This window comes from Pteropus medius, unplaced genomic scaffold (genome assembly GCF_902729225.1).
Source record: "Pteropus medius unplaced genomic scaffold, Ma_sr-lr_union100, whole genome shotgun sequence".
NCBI lineage: Eukaryota > Metazoa > Chordata > Mammalia > Chiroptera > Pteropodidae > Pteropus > Pteropus medius.
This window is the reverse complement of record NW_024351543.1, coordinates 2,538,562-2,561,901: the sequence shown is the minus strand read 5'-3', so window position 1 is coordinate 2,561,901 and position 23,340 is coordinate 2,538,562. Positions and strand designations below refer to the sequence as shown.

The 23,340-nt window shown below is 35.8% G+C and overlaps 1 protein-coding gene and 1 long non-coding RNA gene across 9 annotated transcripts in view; one reads left to right on the top strand and one right to left on the bottom strand.

Moving 5' to 3' along the window:
- Positions 1–23,340, top strand: part of LSAMP (limbic system associated membrane protein) — a 570,870-nt gene that overhangs the window by 206,231 nt on the left and 341,299 nt on the right. The gene's annotated exons all lie outside the window — the stretch shown is intronic.
- LOC120586648 (uncharacterized) overlaps positions 7,394–23,340 on the bottom strand; it is a 79,610-nt gene continuing 63,663 nt past the window's right edge. For all 3 annotated transcript variants that reach the window (XR_005648767.1, XR_005648766.1, XR_005648768.1), the window contains 2 exons: positions 10,706–10,756; positions 7,394–8,882 (listed from right to left, as the gene is read on the bottom strand). This is a non-coding gene — a long non-coding RNA (uncharacterized LOC120586648). The remainder of the gene's footprint in view (positions 8,883–10,705; positions 10,757–23,340) is intronic.

Sequence of the window (23,340 nt, the reverse complement as noted above, 5' to 3'; positions counted from 1 at the left end):
GTGCTTATTTACCTACAAATAGAAGGGGAACAAGAAAAGGGTAAACACTGCAGCACCAGGTTTACCTGAGCTGCGCTGCTGATTTTCTTGCTTTTCTTCGGTTGCTTCACTGGAGAACAAAGGGTCATTCCATGGCATTAGTGTGCTGTAAATTTAGAAGAAATGAACACTTTCACAAGATGTAGATTTAACCTGTTGAATTCACCACTGTGGAAAACCACACAATCAAATCTTCTGCAGGACTTTAAAGAGGACTGGGTAATTTCATGACAAATAACATTTGAAGTCCCTGGGGCTATGTCTCCTGTTTGGGGTCATGCATTAGTTGTCTTGCATGTTGAGAGAAACAAAGTCAGAAAGCTGGACTTTGTCTTCAATAAACCAAATGCACAGTAGATGAAAATGTCACAATTACCATTCTCTTAAAAATCTGCTGGAAACCAGATATGATGCATCTAACTTAATTGGGAATGACATATTTCACCTTTCTAAATTTCGGGGAACAATACCCAGAAGATGCTGTCCTTAACTTGAGCATGTGACCAAAAAGCTCCCTCTTACAGCTTGCCAGTAGTAGTTTTAAAATATTCTTTACTAGTGCCAATATATGACTGTGAATATTCCCTTTCTCCCAGTTATGCGGTGGAAGCTTCCTGAAATGTCAGTATCAGTAGAAAACAGAGCCCTTTCTCCTGCATGGCATTTATTAACTTTAACCTCTCATTAGTCAACAAGTGTTTAGAAAATACCTGTTATGCATTTAGCTGTGTGTTTGTGTGGGTATATATATACATATATGAGAGAGAGAGAGAGAGAGAGAGAGAGACTGAGCAACAGTAAAAATATAAAGTATCTTTCTCCCCATTCTTGATTATTCTATTACCATATCCCTCACTCTTAGTTCCTTATACATACCTTTTCAGTTTCCCTCACATGCAAATCTTTATCATTTTGTCAAGATTCTTCCTTCCAAAAAGCTAGTCCTTGTCACCTGATATCAACATTTGTACTCTCACTTTCTCCTAATGCCTAAATTTCTCTGAGTATAGTCAATGGTTTTTGGAATCCTTTCCTTCCTTACATATATTCATCAAAGAATTGAATTCTGGTCTCTGCTCCCTGAAAAAACATTTTTAAAAAAGCCCAGACCTTCAATTAAATATTATTTGCCTAAGCTAGTCAAGTCTTTCTTCTGATCTCACTCTATTTGATTGCTGTACAAAATTTCACACTGTTAGCCTTCTTAAAACTTAGAGTTGCCTTCAACCTATCTTTCCGATAATCCTCTATCTCACTGTTCTTCATTCTGTTCATTTATTCATTCACTCATTTTTTTCATTCATTTATTCTAGTAGACATGCATTAGATTTCTATTCTATACTAAAAACTGTGATGTGTTCTGGAACTACAAAATTGCAAAGACACAGTTCCAGCTTTAAGGAAACTTTTACGTCAATGGGGATAAAATAAATGCAAATTAATTAACATAATAAAGCTGGCTATATAGTAGCCATGTATCTCAAAACTAATTTTTATACTGAGTTTTGATTTTTCTAATAGAAATTTCCACCAGGAAAGAGGGCTCCATGGATCCATGCTATAGAGAATAAAATTTAGAGAAGTTTCCACCAGGGAAGAGAACTGGGTCTTGTATTAGTGCTCAACCCAGATGCCCATCTGTAGAATGAAAAGTTCCTCTAACTCTCAGTTTCACAGTGTTCTTCTAAAGAACCAGAGGTTCTCATTGTTAAAAATAATCTGAAATAATTTAATATTGGAATAGAGGAATTAAAATTGTACCAAGAGGAAAAGAGAACGATGCAAATGATTGAGTTACAAAATCTGCCGCCCTGCCCAGAAGTGAAATAGGGAAGACTTTGAAGAGTTGGTGCAGTGCTTTAGGCAATCTTCAACTGAATGTGCTGAGTCTAGAGTTGTTAACTTATGTGACCTAGCTGAGTAAAGTGAGTTTGTATATTTCATACTAGTTTGTAAACCATGATTGCCTGGCACTATAGTTAAAAAAAAATGATGTTGTCTGCATCTTGAAGCAGCTAGCTCTATGTGAACATTGGAGGTGAGATGTTCAGAAGGGGTGACAGGAACAAAGTTATAAATTCCATGTCTAGAGTCTGTATTCATGCAGTCCTGCACCTCTCCCAAACCCATCCTGGCTTTTCAGGATGGAAAAGTCAAGCAGAGACAAGGGTAACACTGAGAGGTGGTTAATGGAACCCAGATAGTGTGTGTGGGTGTGTGTGTGGGGGGAGGGGAGTGTCAGAGGGGAGTTAACTTTTTGTTTGAGGGCTGGCCAGAGGACCTTATTAGCAGACACTGCTGCTTAAAAGCATTGTTATTTGGAAGGGAGAAATTTTGAATGGCCTCTAATCTTCCCTTAATTCCATGGACCTTTTAGGAGGTACAGACAGCATGGACCCCAGGTAAAGAGAATAACAGAATGAGATACGATAGCAGTGAAAAATCCAGGCAGTGGAAGGCTTTCTGGAGTTAATGGGCTTTAGCAGGAATATGGCCAGAAAGGAAGGGTATGGGGAGCCCAGAAGGAGGTGAAATCTTGAATGATGGAGTGCCTGGAGAGAGGGGCAATCCAAAGGAGAAAAATGCTGAAAAAGAGGAATGAAGAAAAGGAGATGGCAGTCAGACTATAAAAGAAAGTACACTTCACCATACCCTTTACCCAAAGCAGGCACTGGCTTTGTATTTTAACTACATATGATAAGGCAGATTTCTAAAAAGGAAAAATTCTTGCTATTTTTAATTTTTTTTCCCAGCCCCAATATAATTTTCATTAAAAAAAAAAATGACACTTTATCTTGGTAACAATAGCAGAAATAAAAATCCCTGAAAATGAACATGACAGCCTAGATAGTATATTAGGAGAAATAAAACCATTAGTATTACTAATTATGATCTAATTGAGAGGCAACTCAAATGTTTCCATCTGCCCACTGATAAATTTGCATGAAATAAACGGGTTTAGTGTAATTATTGCCAATTCAATTCATGTCAACAAATACTTATTGGTAGTTAGTTGGACACTATTGGGTTCTATGGATGAGGAGATGAATAAGACAATATCATGATCAAGTATTTACAGACTTAACTAGAGCCAGAAATTATTCTAGTTGCTATAATAATATGGAGCATAACACCACCATAACTATGGATCAAACTTTGTCCCCTTGAATACTTACTAGCTGTCTTAGTCAAAGTATATCAAAATGCTTTGACTCTTAGCTAAAGATCTGTTAATATTATAATTCAGCTGAAGATCACCAGTAGCCCTGGGAAGGTCCGTGAGAAGAGAAGATGGGGTGAAGGGAACAGACCATTATGGCTATGTCTATTATGAAAAAAAAAAAAAAGCCTTTACATTTCTGAAATGTGGGCTTTGCTCCAACTATCAAATAATTACTAGATCAGTCATTTCTAATTACCAATAGTATTTCATTTTCTTTTCAGGGCATTGGCTTTCAAAATTTAATGCACATAAAAATCACTAAGTGTGTTTTGAATAGATCCCTGGATCCCACCAAAGATTCTAGTTCAGTAGATTTAAGAAGGGACCAGGAAAAATGTGACATTAGCAGGCAGCCGGAATGATTCTAATGCAACTGATCTATGAACAATAATTAGAGAAATACAGCTTTATGGCAAAATCTTTCTTTGAAAAGTTGTCTTCATATTTTTTTAAAAGACTTTTCTTCTAAAACAAATTTTTAGAAATTCATTCATTTATTTTTGGGCTTTCATCTTTACCAAAATTGAGAAAGTACCATTAATGGTGTACCATTTCAACTTTCTTTCTGGTGATTTATTTTTTTCCTTGTTCAAGTTTTAGACAATAGATATTATAGTAGATTACAGTCTGATATTGATTCATTGTCATGCCAATTTAGGAGAAAATTTAGCAGAACTGTTTAGATATATAGTTAGAATGTATATATTGGCTATTTAATTTAATTATTTTTATGTTATATTCACACTAACATGACAAAATGATTTAATCAGAGATATTGAAATAGGTTTCAATACTAGAAAGTCTAAAAAAAAAAAAGATGCTTGAATCAGTGAAGGAACAACCAGAGAAATGTAAATCACTCTAAATATTTAAGTAAAGGAAATTAAATTTAAAAAAATGTGTTATATCGGTGATGGAATTGTGAGAAGCCAATCAGAGAGCATTGAGGCAACCCAGAGATGAGCATCAACTAAAGAGACAGCATGAGGGATTAGGGTTACCAGATCCAAGGGATCGATCTCCAGAGGAGATATAGCCATAGCTAAAGATGGTGACGGGGTCAGAAACAAAGTCGGGGAAATGCCCTGGCTTCTCTCAAGTTCCGATTCTCTAATTTTATGCCAGTCCTTCTTACTGAATGAATGAACTCAGTTGACAGGGGAGTCTGGGAAAAGTGACTTGTAGCAGTCAGCTCCATAGTGACTCAGAACCGAAGGGAAAAGGTAAAGGATGACTCTTAGAGATGTTAAAACATAAAGTGAGATATATTCAAATTTTAAGAATTTATTTGAGCAAAAATCAATTTGAATAGAGCAGCAGCAAACCATGAGTGTTTAGAAGTTTTCTAACATAATTGGGGAAGAACTTTTATAAATAAAGACAGAAGCAGTATGAGGTAATTACTGATATATAATTAATAAGCTATATCAATTATATTGATATATCAATTATATTGATATATAATTGATAAGCTATAGCTTAAAATGTAGTTGGCTATTTGTGATAGGTCGTCATTAGGTTTTGGTTTTGTAACCTTGAGATATTTACAGGCTTAGATGCCACCAAACCAAACTCTAACACCATGGCTTTAGAGCCATCTCAGTGTAATGGCCTCCTTGTTTAATTAATTTAACAGTGTAATAGAGCCAAGGGCTGGCAGAGAGGTGCATATTCCCTATTTACTCTAATGATTCCCCCAGATATAATTTAATGCCAAGAACTTTGTCTCTGATAGTCTTTATAAGCCTTTTTTTTTTTTTGTATTGTACCAAACTTGAACCTTAACAGTGATTTAGTTGAGCATAAGACAAGGTGGAAGGATAAGTGGGAGGGGTCATATAAGAATGCCCCACATCAGCACTGCAGTTTGTTTCTTGGGAATGTGGTACTTAAGATCCACAGAGTTGAAAAAGACAGACTTTTCTCTGCATGTCTGTCCCCCACTACTGGTATTGTTCTCTGCATTTCTTTCTAGGGTCTCACGTGGTGGCCATGTGCATTTGGCCTTCTTCAACTTGATGTATTCTGATTTAGGCAGACCTTGTTTCCATTTCCTAATGGCTGTCATCACTTCTCACCCCATATCCCTCGCTTCCCCTACTTCTTCCTAGTGTAATGTTTTTGTTTTTGTTTGTTGGATTTTTTTTTTTTTTTTTTTTTTTTTTTTTTTTTTTTTTTTTTTATGTGGGCATCTTTCCTTTCTGTGGGAGGGAGCTTGCTTTAACCGGTAAGCTTTAGGAATGGTCAGTTCTGTTTGCAACTTGAATGCAGCTGCAAAAGGTTTTCAGTTTTCTGTCTGAAACTCAGCATGACTTAGCTATAAAAAGAAATAGTGTGCAACTCTAAAAGAGTGGATATAGGACTGAACAGGGGTCAGCAAAGAGAAGACTGTGGAGCTGGTGATAATGTGGCATTTAATTCGATTCCTAAAGAGTAGTACAGTTATTATTTTGTTGTTTTAGCCAAGGTCTTAATGTTTTGCTTTCATGGTTTTATATTCTTCATTTCACCTTAGTTGGATGGTGTGGGTCAAAGAGTGGGAAGGTTCAGTGTATTTTTCTACATTCTGGTGACCAAGTCTTCCCTAGCGTCTGTTTTTCATATAAATTTGAGCAAGTTTCGATCCCAAAATGAAGTATATTGTTGCAAAACGGGATCAGCCTTTATGGAGCACTGTGTTTGACTTGCAATAGCATTCTTTTCTTTTTTCTTTTCTTTCCTTCTTTCCTCCTTGCCTTTCCTTTTCTTTTTTCCTTTTGTAAATATACCTCTTTTTACAAGGTTCATCTAGTCTTTCAGATGAGAGTCATTTCTTTAAATCTGAGAAACCATCACATTATAAGACAGATGATACCCATCTTTTAAAAAAACAAATGCCTTAATGAATTGCTTCTCTACCGGGAATTAAAGACTCTTAAGTGTGTGTTATCTCTGCTGTGACAACTAACTCTATAGATGGATGCTTTGAGGAAGAGACTGTCTTGAGTTCAAATCCTTCAGTTTTCTGAAAAACAGAGGGAAAATTGGGACAATGTGGAATCAATTCACTTTCTTTTATGGGAGATAGAAGACTGCCTTATAGTTCCCTATCAACCTTGAACAAATCGAATGATTGCAAACTCAGCACTCTCATTTGTAAAGTGTGGAAATAGTGCCTATAGTTCAGGGTTTTAGTGAGGACTTAGTGAGTTCATGTGTGTGAAAGTACTTTGGAAACACTAAAGCATTATAAAAATAAAGAATATTAACATCATCCTTATCCTAGTTACTAATTGCGCAAGAAACTAATCATCTACCATGGCGTTGTTCTGTCACAGAGCAGTGGTTAGCATATCACTACAAAAGTTATCTAATTAAATGGTTGTAGAAGCACTTCTGGTACCGGTGTAATCCAATTATATTTACCAGGCAAGAGAAATTAAACTGGACATTTAGTCTCTGGCTTAGACAGCTCCCTGTTCATGAGCCACTGTTACCGAGGTTATAGCAGAAATGATGGGGTGTGGCACAGAAACTCTGTCCATTTGCCTGTATTTGCTGACTCATCTACTTAATTCTCCTCTCCAATTTTCTCTCTTGCCAAGTGGCACTTATTGATAATATTTTCATATGCCTTCTTGTTCTCCAACTCATTCTTTCTAATTCTATTCCCCCAAAATATTGAGAAGTAAAGGAAAAAAAGAGTGAAATTGGGAAAGAAAAAGACTCAGGAAGAAAGAAGGAAAAGAAAGAAAAGACTTATTGGAGAAGTTGGAGAAATTTAGAGAGCAATGGAATATAAAAAGATGATGAAGATGGCTGGGCAGATAGGCAAGTGGTTAAAAAGAAGTAGATGGAGTACTAGGGTTTCAGACTGATGTCTGATATTTCCTCTATACCTGCTCTTGTTTCATTTTCTTCCAATTCACTTCTATGTCACCACCACGGTAAAAGATGGTTCTCAAGCCACCTCTCACTGAGAGGAAAAATCAGAAATTTTCTGTTAAAGTCTTTGTTTGGCTTTGAATTATTGTATTAATATCTAGAAGAATATCAACTGTTCAGATAGATTTAACAATCGTCAAGCCATAGAAACCACGCGCATGCTGTTTTAATAGAATAGTTTAAACAATTTTTCAAGTTCATGTCTACTATCTCATTTTTTCTCACAATAACATAGAAATTTGGACAGATATTTTTTGACTGTTTTAGAGATGAAAAGGTAAGCCCTATGGATATTAAATAACTTACTGGATATCACACATCAAGTTAATAATGTATATCTAAGTGATGCAGGAATAAAGTGTGATTCCTGAACCAAATAATCAGGATGTGGTTGAAGAGAATACGGAGATGTTATTTGTACATTTTTAACATTTACCATTCTTTCTACAAACTTTTATAGTTTAGAAAACAGGGTTTTAGAGGCCTCTTAAAAGCCCTGGAATGTCATTGGCTAATTACAGGAATATCATGCAGGAATGTTGGGACAATGTGATAGCACAAAACACCCGATTACCTAAACCAAGAAACCAGACTAACAGAGGAAATGAGTTCTGTCTTTCAAGCCAAATTGCTGGTCGACACTGGGACTCAGTGAGGCTGGTTGGGATCCAAAACTTGAATCCCCAAGCTGTTCAAAATCATCTTGTCTCCCCAAGGTTCTTAAGATTCTTTAGACTACAGACCCATTTAGGAATCCTAAGAAAAATGTGTAGTCATAAGAACTCACATGACTATTTCATTCAATATAAGGCTTTCTAAATCGTGTCTGTAGATTGTTTCTCCATGTGTGTCCCTTGGGCCATCTTATCAAAATCTTTAGGGCACTCGCTTATTAAAATTCAGATTCCCGATTCTCATACCAAGCCCATTGAAACAGTCCTAGCTAGGAATTTGCATTTTTAAACAACTTCTATAGCTGATTCTTATGCAATCTAAAGTTTGAGAACCTATGTTTTAAGTATCCATTGAGCCCAGATGAAACCAACCACCTTAGAAAAATAAATTTGTGATTACCTCACAAACTCAGCCACCCCTGTTCCAACCTTAAACAATGTTGCCATGCCGCCATATTGAAGCTGGGATGAACACTGCCCCTAGGAAGGCCACTAGTCCTTGGTTCTTTGTTTTTCTACACTGAAGATGCCTAAGATAGGAGGGCATAACTTAGCATGAGACTCAGAAAGCATCTAAAGATGCTTCCCCATTTCCTAGCACCATCTGAAAGAGTATTCTAAGCTAAGTTCTGTTTACAAAATGTTAGGATTCCATTTATGCCCAAACTCCATCCATAATAACAAAATATTACCGACCTTGTAACTCACCACTGTCGATGACATGTGCACTTTTCCCCATATTCCTCTGGTTTAGAAATATGAAGCTAGGGTAGTAAAAAAGTGAATGAGCCAGTCCCGTTTATTCCCATTAAAATGCAGGTACACACTCTTTGTTTATCTCCCTCTGGGAACAAGCTGGGAAACTGTTAGTGTTGGGGAAAATAATAATAATAAAAAAAAGATCTTAAGTGTTGACTCCACATTTTCAGGGCTTGATAAGTCCTTCTGAGTGTAGCACTCCATTACTTTTCTCAGCAGGGTATAATTACTCATAACTGGAAGGTTTTATCTCTGGGCTGCCTCTAATAAAAAGAAGGAAAAAAGAGGTAAATCTTTCGCTCACTGGAAGTACAGATGTTTAATTAAGTATCACATATAATTGTTTCAGTCTCTTGTGTGACAACTGCACAGTCTGGAAATTTGGGGTGGAGGCAGGATGATCTTCTAGCAGGTTTATAAGGATTTATAAAGTAGGGATTTCTCAATAAATTTTGTGTGTGTGTGTGTGTGTGTGTGTGTGTGTGTGTGTATTGCTTCTCCTGCACCTGAGGCTCATCCTGGTATCTGGTTTTTGAATTTCACACTGCTTGCTATTCATTTACATTCTATTGATGAACTCCTCTTAGTGTTTGTATTTTATTTATTTTTAATTCTAAAAAAGTTTCAATTACGATATTATGTTAGTTTCAGGTATACAACATAGTGATTAGACATTTATATAACTTACAAATTGATCACCACAATAAGTCTAGTACCCATCTAACAGCATATGTAGTTATTACTATTTTATTGACTATATTCCCTATCCTGTACTTTACATCCCGTGACTGGTTTTATAACAAATTGATATCTTAATCCCTTCCCCTTTTTCATCTATCCCCCCAACCCTCCTCTCATCTAGAAACCATCAATTCCTTCTTAGTATTTTTAAACTATGAAATAATTACTTCATCCTCTGTTCAGCTTCTTTGTGTCTCCTCTCTTGTATGGAACAGTGTCTCTTGTATTTAGTATTTACGTGTGGTGTATCTGATTTAACCTCATAGGACAAAAAGTAGAGAAGGCAAACTGGAGTTCTGCACTGATAAAAAAAAAGAAAAAGGTAGAGGGGAATCATGGCTCCTTCTAAACTAGAATAGGCATTTTAAAAACCTATACCAAAATGTCTCTGAAGACTTTTTCTGTTGTTTCCTTCTACTCTGGACTCAAGCAGCTTTAGAATTGTCCAGGCACTGTGGTTACAGGGCCGAAGCCCTGTTACTATTTATTTCTGTTGGAGACCTTCTCTGGAACAAAGATGGTTTTGTAGGTCCAAGAAGTAGGCTTTTTCTCTGGATCTGTGGCAGTGCCCAGACAGAATATTTCTAACAGTGACCCACAACAAGGAAACCCTCATTTGTAGTGTTCGCCAATGTCCGTGCTGTAAATACTTCTGTTATGGAGAATCAAGAGGCTCTGCTGTATCTACTCAGGGTTTCTTCATGATCTTCAAATTGTCAACATCATTCTCACCTCAGAAATTTTGCTATTGTTTCTTCTTATACCAGGAAAATTCTTCCCTTAGGCCATCACCTAGCTCTCTCTACCTTACTTCATTCAGGCTTCAACTGTAACATCACGGCCTCAGAGAGGCCTTTAGTGACCACACATTGATTTTTATCTACTTTTTTTCGTAACACTTATGACCTGACACTATTTATTTACTTATTTATTATTAGTTTCCTCCACTAGAATATAAATTAAGAAATTGATTGGTATTCTTCATTATTGCATCTCCAGGACCTAGAATAAAGCTGATGTTTAGTAGATACTCAGAAATAGTTGTTAAATTAATAAATGAAACATATGATTAATCAGTAGCCATGATATGAAAACTGCAATGACTTTGTACAATTTTGTGAATGTTTTTAACTTTAAATATAACAGGAACTGTCTGTTCTACTATGTCTTCCTCATTCTGCATTTGTCTTTCTATTGTAGTATCTGTAGAGTATATATGAGTTTTGTTTGTTAGACTGGGAGCTTCTTGGAAGAAGGCATCATTTCTCATTTACTCTTGAATTCTCCATGCCTGGAATACAGTAAAAGCTCAATGAATACATGTACACTGAGAGGATGAACTCACCTCCTTTTCTTTTTCTTATTTCTTATCTCTCAGCAATGGTCAGTAATAAATCTGTAAGTTAGAATGAAAAAGTTCTATGTGTAACTGTCAGGGCCAGCAAGAACTTGATAACTTATAAAGAGACTATATTTTGCTCCACAAACAGGCTGGAGGGAGACTAGAACAGGGGATAGAGTGAATTTTCGCAGCTGCCCATGAGAAGCAGCTAAAATCTCAGGGATCTCAATGCAAAGAAGTGACCCTGAGACTGAACAGATTAATGGCTCTCATTGGAGTCCCAGAAAACATGCAGATGTCAAGCATTCTTAACTATCTTCTAAGATGTCATATTAGATCTCTAATCAATTGAGCCTCCTATGATAGTCTTAAAGGTAACTGTTCCTGAGGAGTCTGCCAGGAAAAGACATGAGCCTGACAGGATGCCCTACTGAGGCAATGGATTTTCCACATCTGACTTTCTTCATAAATAGCTGGATCACTAAATGAGACAAAGAACTCCACTACCAAGTGTTCAGTATAAGGAGGGCATTTAAGGCCATGTAGCTATGATGTTTGACATCAGCAAGGAACTACAACGAACTTTTAAAGAGCCTATCAGTTTTATGTATTAGGATGATTTACATAGAAAGACACATACAAAAGTAAGAGCATGCCTTCTCTAACTATGTAAAAAAAATTCCAGGTGTGAGGTATCTTTGGTGTGGGTTTGGGGATATTGAAGGGAAGCTGTGTGATAGGAAAAGAAGGATGCTAAGAGTCAAAGGGAAATTTCGTAACTCAGTAACTTACTGTGCAATAACTATAGAGGAAGAGATTTCCTCTCAAGAGGGAAAGGAATAGGAAGAATACAAAAGCTCACATCTTCTTCTGAGTCCTTGAAACTTTGAAAACTGCACTGCTGACATTTTGAGGCAATGGAAAGATCACAGCAATTGAGAAAGAAGAGTGGGGGATGTGCGGTAGGGACCAGGCAAAGAAGGAAAGAAAGGCTGCATTTTTCCCCTGGTTCTTAGAGAAAGTAAATACTGAAAAGCACTTTAAAAGTTCTGAAATCTAACCTCTTCATTTTACCTAATCTTTCTAGGCCAGGTTTCCCATTCATAATTTTCTCAAAGCTAGTTAGTTAGGTCTTGAATCCAGGAGGTCTTTGGTCTCGACTTAAGCTAGTCCACTTTTGCACTATACTTCCCTAGGGTATCCAGCTAAACTAATGTGGTACTACCTACATACCAAACGTAATATGGAAAAAGTGTGAAATGGGCTAAGAAATTCAAGGAGATCTAGAAGACAGGAGTGTTGAAGACATTTAGAAGAACTATGAAAATCAGAAAGGGCAGGTTAAGGGCATGATGCATCTTCTGTGGTGGCCTTTATTATCCCAGGGAACTTGATCATTATACTTATATCCCTCCCCCTCAAAAAAAAAGTTGCTCTTCTTCTCTCACCACACCAGAAATACTCTCATTGAATGGAGGACCTTTCTTCTGTGCTAACCCAGCTATTTCCAAAGCCATAGGCTTTAATATACTTAGAGGCATATTCAGCTGATGCCAACCCTGGTGGTCAAATAGTTTTTCCAGGCAGAGGGATGGAGTCAAATACCAAGGAACAGAAGGCAGTAGTATAGATGATAGCACAGGTCTTCAGAGACTAAAGAGAGAGATTAGATGGTATAAGAAGCAAGAGTGTCGAGAAATGGATTGCAGCCCTGTAATTTCATTGGACTAATTGTGAATCCTTGAAGCTCAATTTTCTCTTTATAAAATGAGGGGATTTGTGATGATGTCCTAATGGTGCCAATGAGATGTAATTAAGTCTATTCAAGAAATAATCCTTATCTTGATTAGGTAAATAGGACTTGATTAATTCCACTCTGATTAACCACTGCTTCTCAAAATGTCCTAGAGGCTTCTACCCATTCTACCTAGCAATTCACCATTTTCTCCCAGCAGAAATGAAAAATGCTCTAGTATCCCTCAAGATAGAGATCAAGTCAAAATCCAAATGCTTTGAAACATAAAACACTTCTACAGATGGTTATGGTTTGCCTTGCAAGTAGGATGGCATTGGTGGGGACAAGATGATGAGGGAAAATAGAGATGGGGAAGAATAAAGGAGAGTTTCCTTTAAAACATCAGAAAAGACTTTATATATCTTTTCTGCCTTTTATAAAGACTTCATCTGGCAGCCAGATTGCCTTAATGGTCTGCCTAAAAAGGCCCACCCTGGCCTGACATAGCTAGACACACACTCTCCATCTTTACTTTGCTCCTTTGATGCTGTCAGGTGTCCTTCATTTTCTACATTCATTCATTCTTTGCCTTTAAGTTACAAGGATAAAAGTGTCTGACATTAAAAAAAAAGACAGCTTACATTTTTTAAAGGTGCAGACATTTCATGCAGCCTTTGATTTCCTTCTAGGAGAAAATCATTACTTTTCTGTAAAGGAGAAACTAGAAAGATTTTTTTGCTTTCTTTCCCTCCTTCCCACCCTTCACTCCAAGTCCCTCATTTTTAGCAGTAAGAAATAACACTGGGTATAGTATAGGAAAGGGCTAGAGAAATGATTGTATCTTAGGAAGCACTTATGCCACTACCGTGAATAAAAAATCCTGAACATTCATTTACTGCTAAACAATGACAAAAGATAATTGGAATGTTTTGAAGCACTGCACTATATTCAATATCTGTTAAACAATGGTTGAAATAGCTGTTCTTAAAATGAAGTGGTATTGAGGAAGAAAGGTAACCAATAAAATATAATGCTTATAGCCTTCAGAATCTATAATAAGGTTACACAAGAGAGGTCTTGCATATGAAAGAAGGTATAAATAGAAATAAAGTAAAAACACTATAGTACAAAGGAAACACTATATGATGTAATTCCTATGTGGGGTAATACTCACTTAAATATCAAAATATGGCTGTTAGGATACACTTTGACTTTCTCTCTAAAATAATGAACATGACCTTAAAATATGGAGGGACACAGAGAATCTAGAAAAAGGACAAGTAGTAATAATAAGGGATGAGAATTGGCCAGATATGGAGTGTCTGACTACACATATGGGGAAAAAATAGGAATTGATAAGATTTCTAGATAGGATAAATGACCACTTCTGCAATAGGTATTTAGAATTCAAATGAAAAGGAAATGTCTGGAGATAATCCTTGGACTTGACCAAAGACTGATACTGGAGCTATGTGTCAAGATATTAAACACACACACACACACACACACACACACACTTCTGAAAGGAGAGAAAAACATTGAAGAAATCTATCATCTAACTATTAAACTCTAGGAGATGAAACTATGCCAAAATGAGAGAATTGAAAAAAAAAATAAAGGGAAACTGCGAAGTTAAATATTCCATGAGAAACCTAAAAACATTTAAATACCTTATGGGAAATTCAGGATAAATGTATTCTGAAGATCAAACAGACCAAGGGCTGGTGGAAGTAAAACAAAACTGTCTGAGTAACCAGCAAAGTCAAAGAATCTCTTGTTGGATAGAACAAAAAAAAATCATCTTTGGGAGAGAGAAAAGCAATTAAGAAGAACTGGAAAATCAACCAACCAGAGCAGGCACCAACTACGCAAGAAATCAACATAGGAGGATCACATGAGAGATACTCAAAATTAATACTAAAAGTATCTTTCAATCAGATTTCTGGGTCTTTGTTAAGAGTCTACCTGAAACTCAACGAGGCCCGAGCTTCAAGGGACAGAACCCTTTAGGGAATTTGAAGTACCATTTGATGGTCAGTGTATGAATAGTGGGCTTAGGAGGAAAAGGAAAATCTAAGAAGCTGATTGAAATATTTGCTCCCTTTGTTTATAAAATAGGCCAGTAAATCTCTGAACAGTGCCAACATTCCATTCAGAGTAATTAGATAAAACAATGATAGAGTCACTGTGTCTTACTTCCATACTGTTCTTACTGGTGTCTTGCATAATGAAAAGAAGACTCATTAAATGCTTACAAATCCTCCTTTGTCGACAGAAAGCCATCACAACTTAAATAAGAGGTAATAATTTATGATGGAATTACTGAGACTTCTCTAAATTTACCACATTTTAAGATAATTTTTTGAATTTTGAAAATTGATATTGGAAAATATTTTGCTCTTTTAATATGGACTAGGATCTTATTTAAAAATAGAAAATCAAACGCTTTTTTTGACTTATTAAAATTTTATACACATTGTAGTTTTTATGAAAAATCTGAAAGGGAATAATTAGTAAAGTCTCCCAAATGGTGCCAGCCTTTCCAGGGTTATGAAATGCCAGCTCAGTGGGGATAAACTGAAATAAGCTCTCAAGAGAAGTTGCTATTGGTTGGTTAAGGGACAAGTGAGACCCAATATAGGCAAATGTAAGGGATCAACCAAAGTATAACAGGGGATCTGGAAACTGATTTATGTTATTTTCTACTGAAACCATCTGAATTTAATATCAGTAGGGTTATCCAAATTTGAGTATCATCTGATGAGAATTCAAAACTAAACACAAAATAATCCTTGTTCATCTGAACTGCTTGTGACAAAATAGAGTTACAAAAAGTAGAGAGTAAGTAACTTAAAGGTCCAAAAGAATAGGGGGCCCAGCCTTGAAAGAATGGGGCTCTTTAGTTAGCACAGGGGAAAGCTAAACTGAGATCAAATCATGAAGGAAGTGCTTAAGGAGAACTCCACTTGTTAATAGAGCATGAGTTATTAGCATTATAGAGTACCCCTGGAAATTTTAAAAAAGGTAATTTTAGGACAAATAAAAAGATGCTCCACTTTGCATGATAGATTTTAAATTTATAAAACTTTCTAGTCTAGAAGTGATAGATGGTAAATACATAAATAGCATAATAAAGAATGTTTATGCAATGAAGGATGCTAGATCCAAAATGGATTATTTAGTCATAAGTGGGAAAATGTGAATGTTCATACTTTAGTATGGGGTTGAAAACCGTGTACTTTCACATTCTACTATTTGTCACCTCTTTCAACTAAAAACTATTTTCTACAGGCTTAGAATTTCACTTTTGTTTTGTTTTTGTGGGGCTTGAGTTCTCAAAGGAGTAGGGAGAAAATATCAAAGGGTCAGATGACCAACACAATGAAGCTTCAAATGTACTGTTTGTAAAGGCGATGAGGACTCCACTAACAAGAGAAAATATTTTATGTGCTTCTTCCTTTCCTAGGCAGCCCATTCTCTAATGTTCATCCTTTAAATTATGCTATAAATTACTGTTAGACCCTAACTTTGGACATCTTCCTAGCATTTTAGTTATAAGAAAGCCAACTAAAATATGAACAAATGATAAAGATTTTTTCATAAGTTAATAAATGTAGTAGTGCAATATATATTTGACAGGACATAGGTAGATAAATAGAAAGGTCATAAAAGGTGGTATTTCAGGTAATATGGCAGGCTAACAGAAAAGGAGATTTGGGAACTAAAAGTCTATTGATTTAGCGCTATAAGATTATTTTTGGATTGATGTTTGAAGTCCATATTTCTAATCTCTCTGTCTCTCTCTCCGTCCACCCCCCACCACATCCTTTACTTCCTCCCTTCTAACACATAGATTCATATTTCAAAATGCTTCCAAATGCTGCACTTTACATATGGGTGCCCCATGCAGGTACTTCCAACACATTCCTCAACATCCCCCCAAATTTTATATTTTAAGAGTATCTTAAAATCCCAGTTGCCCTGTTCAAAATGTCTGGATTATTTTTTACTTCCCACTTTTTCTAGTTTCTGTACTCCATTTAGTTACCTAGTCATATTAAGTCAATTATTTTGAAACTACCCTTTACTTCTCTGATTCAGTGTAATGTAATGCTTAAGAGTGCAAGCTTTAGAGTTGACTGCCTGCCTACCTTTATCTTTCATATCCTGTCTTTCCACTTACTACAACTGTGATCTTGGGCAAGTTACTTAACCTCATTGTACTTCAGTTTTCTCATCTGTAAACTAGAAATACAGTAATAAATCATAGCATGGATTGTGTTCAAGTTTATATTAGTTGGTACATGCAGTGCTCAATAAATTTAGTTGTAATTATGGTAACGATGATGATGATGATGATGATGATGATGATGATGATGATGAATATAGTGATTTCAAAGCCTTCTAATCTTCCATAAGACCCTGTCTTATTATGGGTCTCACAGATTTCACTGTCTGTTCTCTCAAGTTTAGCCTTCATGCTTCTACCAGAGTTGGCATTCTACGGCACATCTGATAATGTTTTCCCTCCTGTGGAAAACTTTATGACTTAAAGAATGGCTCCTATTCCTAGTAACATGTTATTTAAGATCATCTTTTATTGTGACTTAGTCACCCAGTATCCTACAACATTTTCCTTCTGCTCATATGCCCATTTTCCTTGCCATTCCTGTGCCCTACTTGTTTGTCCCCAAATGTCTCCTAGATTTTGAACTCTCTTTATTTTTCTTCTTACTATTATTATTATCCAGGATACTTTTTTCATCCAATCTTTGTCTATTATAATCCTTTGCAGGTCTTCTGGTCAGAAATGTTGTCCATTCACTAAAATCTAAAGATGGTCCCAAAACTAATGCTAAAACCAGAAAGTGTCATTATTAATTGAATGCTAACAGTTTACCAGGAACTCTATCCTATAAGGTAAGCACTATCATTATCACCATTTTAGATATATGGAAACTTATGCTCTACAATGTAAAGTAACTTGTTTAAAATAACCCAACCAGAAAGTTGGGAAGATTCAGTTCTGAGTCCAGAGCCTATATGCTCTCACTAACCCATTACACTGTCCTGACACCTGTGCAAATGTTTATTTCCCATTCAATACACTCCTCTATTCTCTCAAATTAAAAATCTCTCGTAGGTCGGTATCTTACCTGTACATATCTTGTAACATCCCTTGCTGTGGCTTCTACACAACAAGCATGCGAACATGGTGAATTGAATTTACTTTCTCTGGTGCAGCCGAAAGTTTATGTGGCTGTGCTTGAGAGTGAGGGATACAACTATATTGTGTTTCTTCAGTCTTAAATTCAGAGGGCCCCCTTAAAGATGATATCCACTTGTGAGTTTGGTTTTATCCCTATTGCCTTAATCATTCTATCCCAAGAGGTCATACATAGGTAGCTCCCAACTTCAAAGTACATAAAAACTAATAGCATACATCTACCTCAGTCCGAAGTCCTGTCCTGGAATCAAATTTGGAAACTTAAGGGAGATACTGATCAAAAGAAGTGTTATATTTTATGCAGGTTTAAGTATTCAAAGACCAAAAATTAGACTTACGATTAATAGGAATAATGGACTGTATCTCATCCTATGTTCTTTTTCTGTTTACAGATCTCTTAAGAAATAGACAATAGCCATTGTGATGATAAGGTCTGCACCTTTCCTCTTTGTATTACCAATATATAGCAGAGTGCCTGGTATATAATGAAAATTCAAGAAATTTATTTTATAATTAAAATATAAAAAGTGTACATTGTCAGGCTGAACTACCCTTCCTCAAACTCAGAGTCCATAGGTCTCAGGCATCTCTATTAATAAACAAACAACAACAAAATCCCAGGTCCCTCTTTAGTACCTTTTAGCCTTATTCTGTTTAAAAATAATATTAGGCAAGATTTGCTCTAGACTGTCTTCTTGTCTTTTCTAACCGTTCCTCTACTCCCTCTTCATACACACGTTAACACCTGCACTGAAAGAACCAGGTGTCATCCATAGGCATTTCCATAACCTCCTGTCACAGAACTTAAGATACTTTAATTTCTTGTTTTAATTGGCAAACTCTGCCACCAGACTGCAAGGTCCATGAGGGCAGAGATTATTTCCATCTCATTCACTGTCTTATATCTGGTGTCCTGCACAGCACCTAATACGTTTGAAGTCTAAAATATATTTAATAAAAAATGGAACCTTTTAATGATCAAATAAATGAAGCGACTTATTTCTAGAATGGTTATCTATTTTCCTGTAGAAAGTGTATTTTATGAAAAGAACCTTAGAGATAGCTGAAGTAGTACCTCATGGCACTGGCTGCATCACTGGCTACAGAGGTTTCATGAATGTTCTTGGAGTTGACTAATATCTACCAGTTATTTCCATGGAAAAATGATTTCTAGCTTCTTTAATTTAAAAGATCTTTCAAACATAAGACATTTGAGGCCTACCTACACAGAGCAGTCTCGCAATTCTCATTGAAGCTGAAACACAACATATTCTACTGATTTTTAATAAAATTTATATCTTATTACATTTAATTTTTCTTTCATGACTGTTGCACAACAATGATTTCTAAATACAATTATTGGATAGACTGAAACACAGTCACCTGGGAGAACTTTACACGAATACAGATTCCAGGGTCCTATGCAAGGAAATTTTCATTCGGAAAGTCTGTATAGGATCTGTAAATTTAAAATTGTAAACCTCTTTCTAAGGAAAGCAAATGCATAGACAGGACCTCACAATCTTGAATCACCGTGGCTATGAGGTTGAGAGTCTGGTGTTGAACAACAGTGCCTATCTGCTTCAGGATGTTGTAATGAATAATGAAAATAATTTGTCTGCAAGTGCTTTGTGAAAGTAGGGGAGCATAGAAATGCCAAGTAGTTAGAAGGTGCTAATGTTCTTAACTTTTTTTCAGTCATGCTGATGGCATTATGCAGTACTTGCAAGGGTTTTTGATACTGTGAATGATGAGTTTGTGTATGCAACTGAGATGAATTTGTCATGTCCTATGTCATTATAGATATAAACTTTCTATATAGACATGAAATCAAATATTTTTGCAACAGTTATGCAACACTAATTGTTCAGAACTCATTATCTGTGTCCCTTTCATGAACTTTCATATTTGAGGCTGACTACCAGTAAACTGCATATTGAATAGCACCTTTCACTTTGGGTTGGAAATCTGTCCTTTGTACTACTTTAGCACAACTCTAGTGAAGGGAAAAATCGAAGAAGATTAAAAATAGAGACTCAAATAAATGTGCTTGAATTATTGGGCAGTGTTCTAATTTTTACAGATAAGTTATAACACTGTTCTTGGTGGATTTTTAACAGCTCCCATTTACTGTCTTTTATTTGAGCGGATCTCTCGGTATTCCACAAATCACAGACATGAAATCACTTCACCCATCTTCAGGATGTAAACGCTTTGGAGTAACGAGTAACAGCTGTTTAAAAATAGCTGTTTAACATACTAAAACACACCACACTGATACATTGGTCTCATTTCAGATCTTTAGAGGGATTCAGAATAATAAGCAATCATTGTAGCTATGCCTTGTATTTGCTAGTTGTTTTGTCCTACTTATAGATAGAGGCATAATTCAATAACAAATACGTAACTTTTATAAGCACCAAGAGAATTTATCCATAAAACTATTGGTCATCATATCCAGTTACATCTCATATTTGCTTCTTCTCTTCCAATTTAACCATGAAAATGAGTAACTTATTATATCTTAAGGTGATTTTGTGACTATTTCCCTTCTATAGTAGCCAAAAGCAGTCTCAAGTTACATAGCCAATGTTCTTCACCTTCCTAGAAATCTTCCCTATGGGACAGTTCTTTTCTTAGCCTTGACAGATATTTAATTAGTTTAGCATCATCTCTAATGCTTTAGCTTTTAAGAGAAAATACGATAATACAAAACAACTGGAATAGGATTCTAAAGCTTCACATCTTCATATCTCCTGATTCTGGTAGAACATTCTCATAGATTCTTATATTTTGCCTGTCTTTCTCTTATCATACCTCTAATAATATGTTCATTTGAGCACTTATTTGTGTAATATCTGCCACCTACCCCACGTGAGCTCTAAGTTTCATGAAGGCAAGGACTGTGTCCATCTATTTCAGGGATGTGTCACCAACACAAAGCATGGTACCTGACATATGTTCATTTTATATATTCTCTCTGATGTCTTGGGGACTAAGTATATGGATACAACCTTAAAAATATTTGTCATATGGAAAAATGATTGATTGAAAATGAATCTCGAGATCTGAGCCCAAACCGTTTGTTAAAATGAATGAATGCTATAATAAATATGTAACATGTACTTAAAACAAATACTACTTTGTTGGCCAAATGCAAGCATGCTATTAAAAAATTCAATAAAGAGACTTGGAGGTCCAAAGTATTTCATTGTGGTAGCAATTGGTTAGGTACAATTTTATTACATTTTTCTGACAATATCCTTGAGGACTATTAAGCATATTCATCTGATCAATTGTTCCTTCTCTAACCACTTCTATCTACTGAAATTTATCTTTCAATGCTCAGGTATTAAGCATAGACAGGATTTTCCCATGGGAGGTGCTTGAGTACAGAAGTTAAACACCCCGGTGATCTTAGTAATGTATTTGTTTGCTAAGCTGAGGAGTTATGTTAGGAAGTGCCTGTAGATGAAACTGTTTCCAGGAGTTATCTGCAAAGGTTTTTGTGCTTTGTGGGAACTGAGGTTGCAGCCTGAAGCAGCAGGAGCAGGCAGGAAGAAACCTTGGCCTCTAAGTCCTTGTTTTCAACCCGTTTGACTGTGTTCCTGGAGAAATTTAAACTATGATGCAATTATAGGGGTCATTCTTCAGGAAATGGGAAGAGGCCACTGCTGTCAAGAGGCTTTTTTTTTTATTAAAAGTTGGGTAGCTGAGACCCTTACAGAGGCACTGGGATGCAACATCTTTTCGTGAACTATAAAATGATTAATACTCAGTTTGATGGAATCCCAAGGATTCAGACTGCTTCAGGAGTAGGAGAGTGGAAAGAAAAGAGTGAAGCCAGATCACACTTAAAGGAGCTTTAAGCAGGATGTTTTTATTAATAAAGAACTTGTAGTTTTGTTCAAAAATGCTCCCATCATACCTGTTTATTTAATTTTTATACTTATTTTTTGTTATCCATTTTGGAGGCTAAAGTAGACAGTCAGATGAGAAACAGAGTTGGTTTATCTTGGACTCCAAGTGACAAGAACGTGTTCCTTTTTCATTGATAGCCTTCTTTAGGGAAGCAGAATATTTGAATATTTGTTACCTACATGTATTAATGTATCCTGCTCCTTCTTAGCATTCATAGCATGCCCCCCCTAATCCACCCTAACCTTCCTTTTCTTTCTACCACTTCCCTGGTTAAAGTAGAGGATAATCATCCCCTCCTAATTTATCTTTCTGCTTTAAGTCTCTTCCACTTTGCATGCATACCCCCCACACACATACACATATACACAGGACTATCAGAGCGATCATCCTCAAAGACAACTATTATTATATATTTATCCTGCTTTCAGTATTTTCTTATTTAAAATTTAAATTTCTCTCTTCTACTTTCAAAATTCTCTACTCGTTTAACCCTAATATCTGAAAAATCTTAGCATGATATAACATATAACCTACCAGTTGTTTTATGGAAGCATTATTCTTGCCATCTATTGTGAACTCTTATAACTCAGAAACAACATTTTATTGATTTCCACATCCTATAATAACTAGGTCACATAGTTATTTTCACATAGTAGGTGCTCAATAGGTACTTGCTGAATGAATGGGTGACTACTTTTAGTGATTTTGAGGGTTATCTTATTTAGACCATAAGACAAATCTGATGAAATTAGCCCCCCCACACACACATACACACACTTTTTTCTCCCTATGAGATAAATTTTTGTAAAAAAAACTTTACAGAGATCTATTATACTTTATAGAACATTGCACATCATAAATCACACACAGAACCCTTTTAGATACATTGTAAAAACTTTCAGACTCATTTTACATTTATTGAATCTCAGAGGGCTATCTCATGCCTCTCTCCTGGGAGACTTCTTATGCAGAATATTCATATCCTCTAATACATTGATTCCTACTATGATCAGAGTGAAATATCTCCCATTTGATTCTGGACTAATTTCTCTTGTGGGGTCCAGACATGCCTTATCTTAAATCTCTGAGACATATCACAAGTCAGAAATGTCAGTCTTGGGAACTACTGTTTCTTCCTACAATCAGTGTTACATACAAAGCTGCAGCATAAGTACACAAACACTACCTTAGAACTGGAGAGTGTACTTCTTGAATCTTTTAGGGCAGTGGTTTTTAAACTGTACCCCAGTGATTTCTAGCATTTGTAAAAGCGTTCTCCAGATGTTTCTTATGAGAAAAGTTTCAATATTTGCTTTTAAATATTTTGTATAACTTGGGTTCCAAGTAATACTTTGCTATGAAAAATAGTATCCAACACAACAATAAAGTTTCCAAAGCTTAAAAAAGTGAAATTAACTATATTAGGGGATAAATACAAAGATATGGAACCTGATACTATCTTTAATCCTTCACATATTAGGAGCTCTTTAACACTTGTTTCTCATCTTTCTTAATGCCCATCTCATCTGAAAGTTACTTATGGAAGCAGACTTTTATTGTTTTCTTTCGTACTCACTTATCCCTCATAATATAGTTCAAGATTGTATATTGACTATATCCCAGATATTAAATATGTTGCTAGTTATAACTAGTTCAAACAAACAAAAATTAGATATGGTTCCTACTACAGTCCAAATATTTGTGTCCCCCCCAAATTCTTACGTTGAAATCCTAATTCACAAAGGTGATGGTATT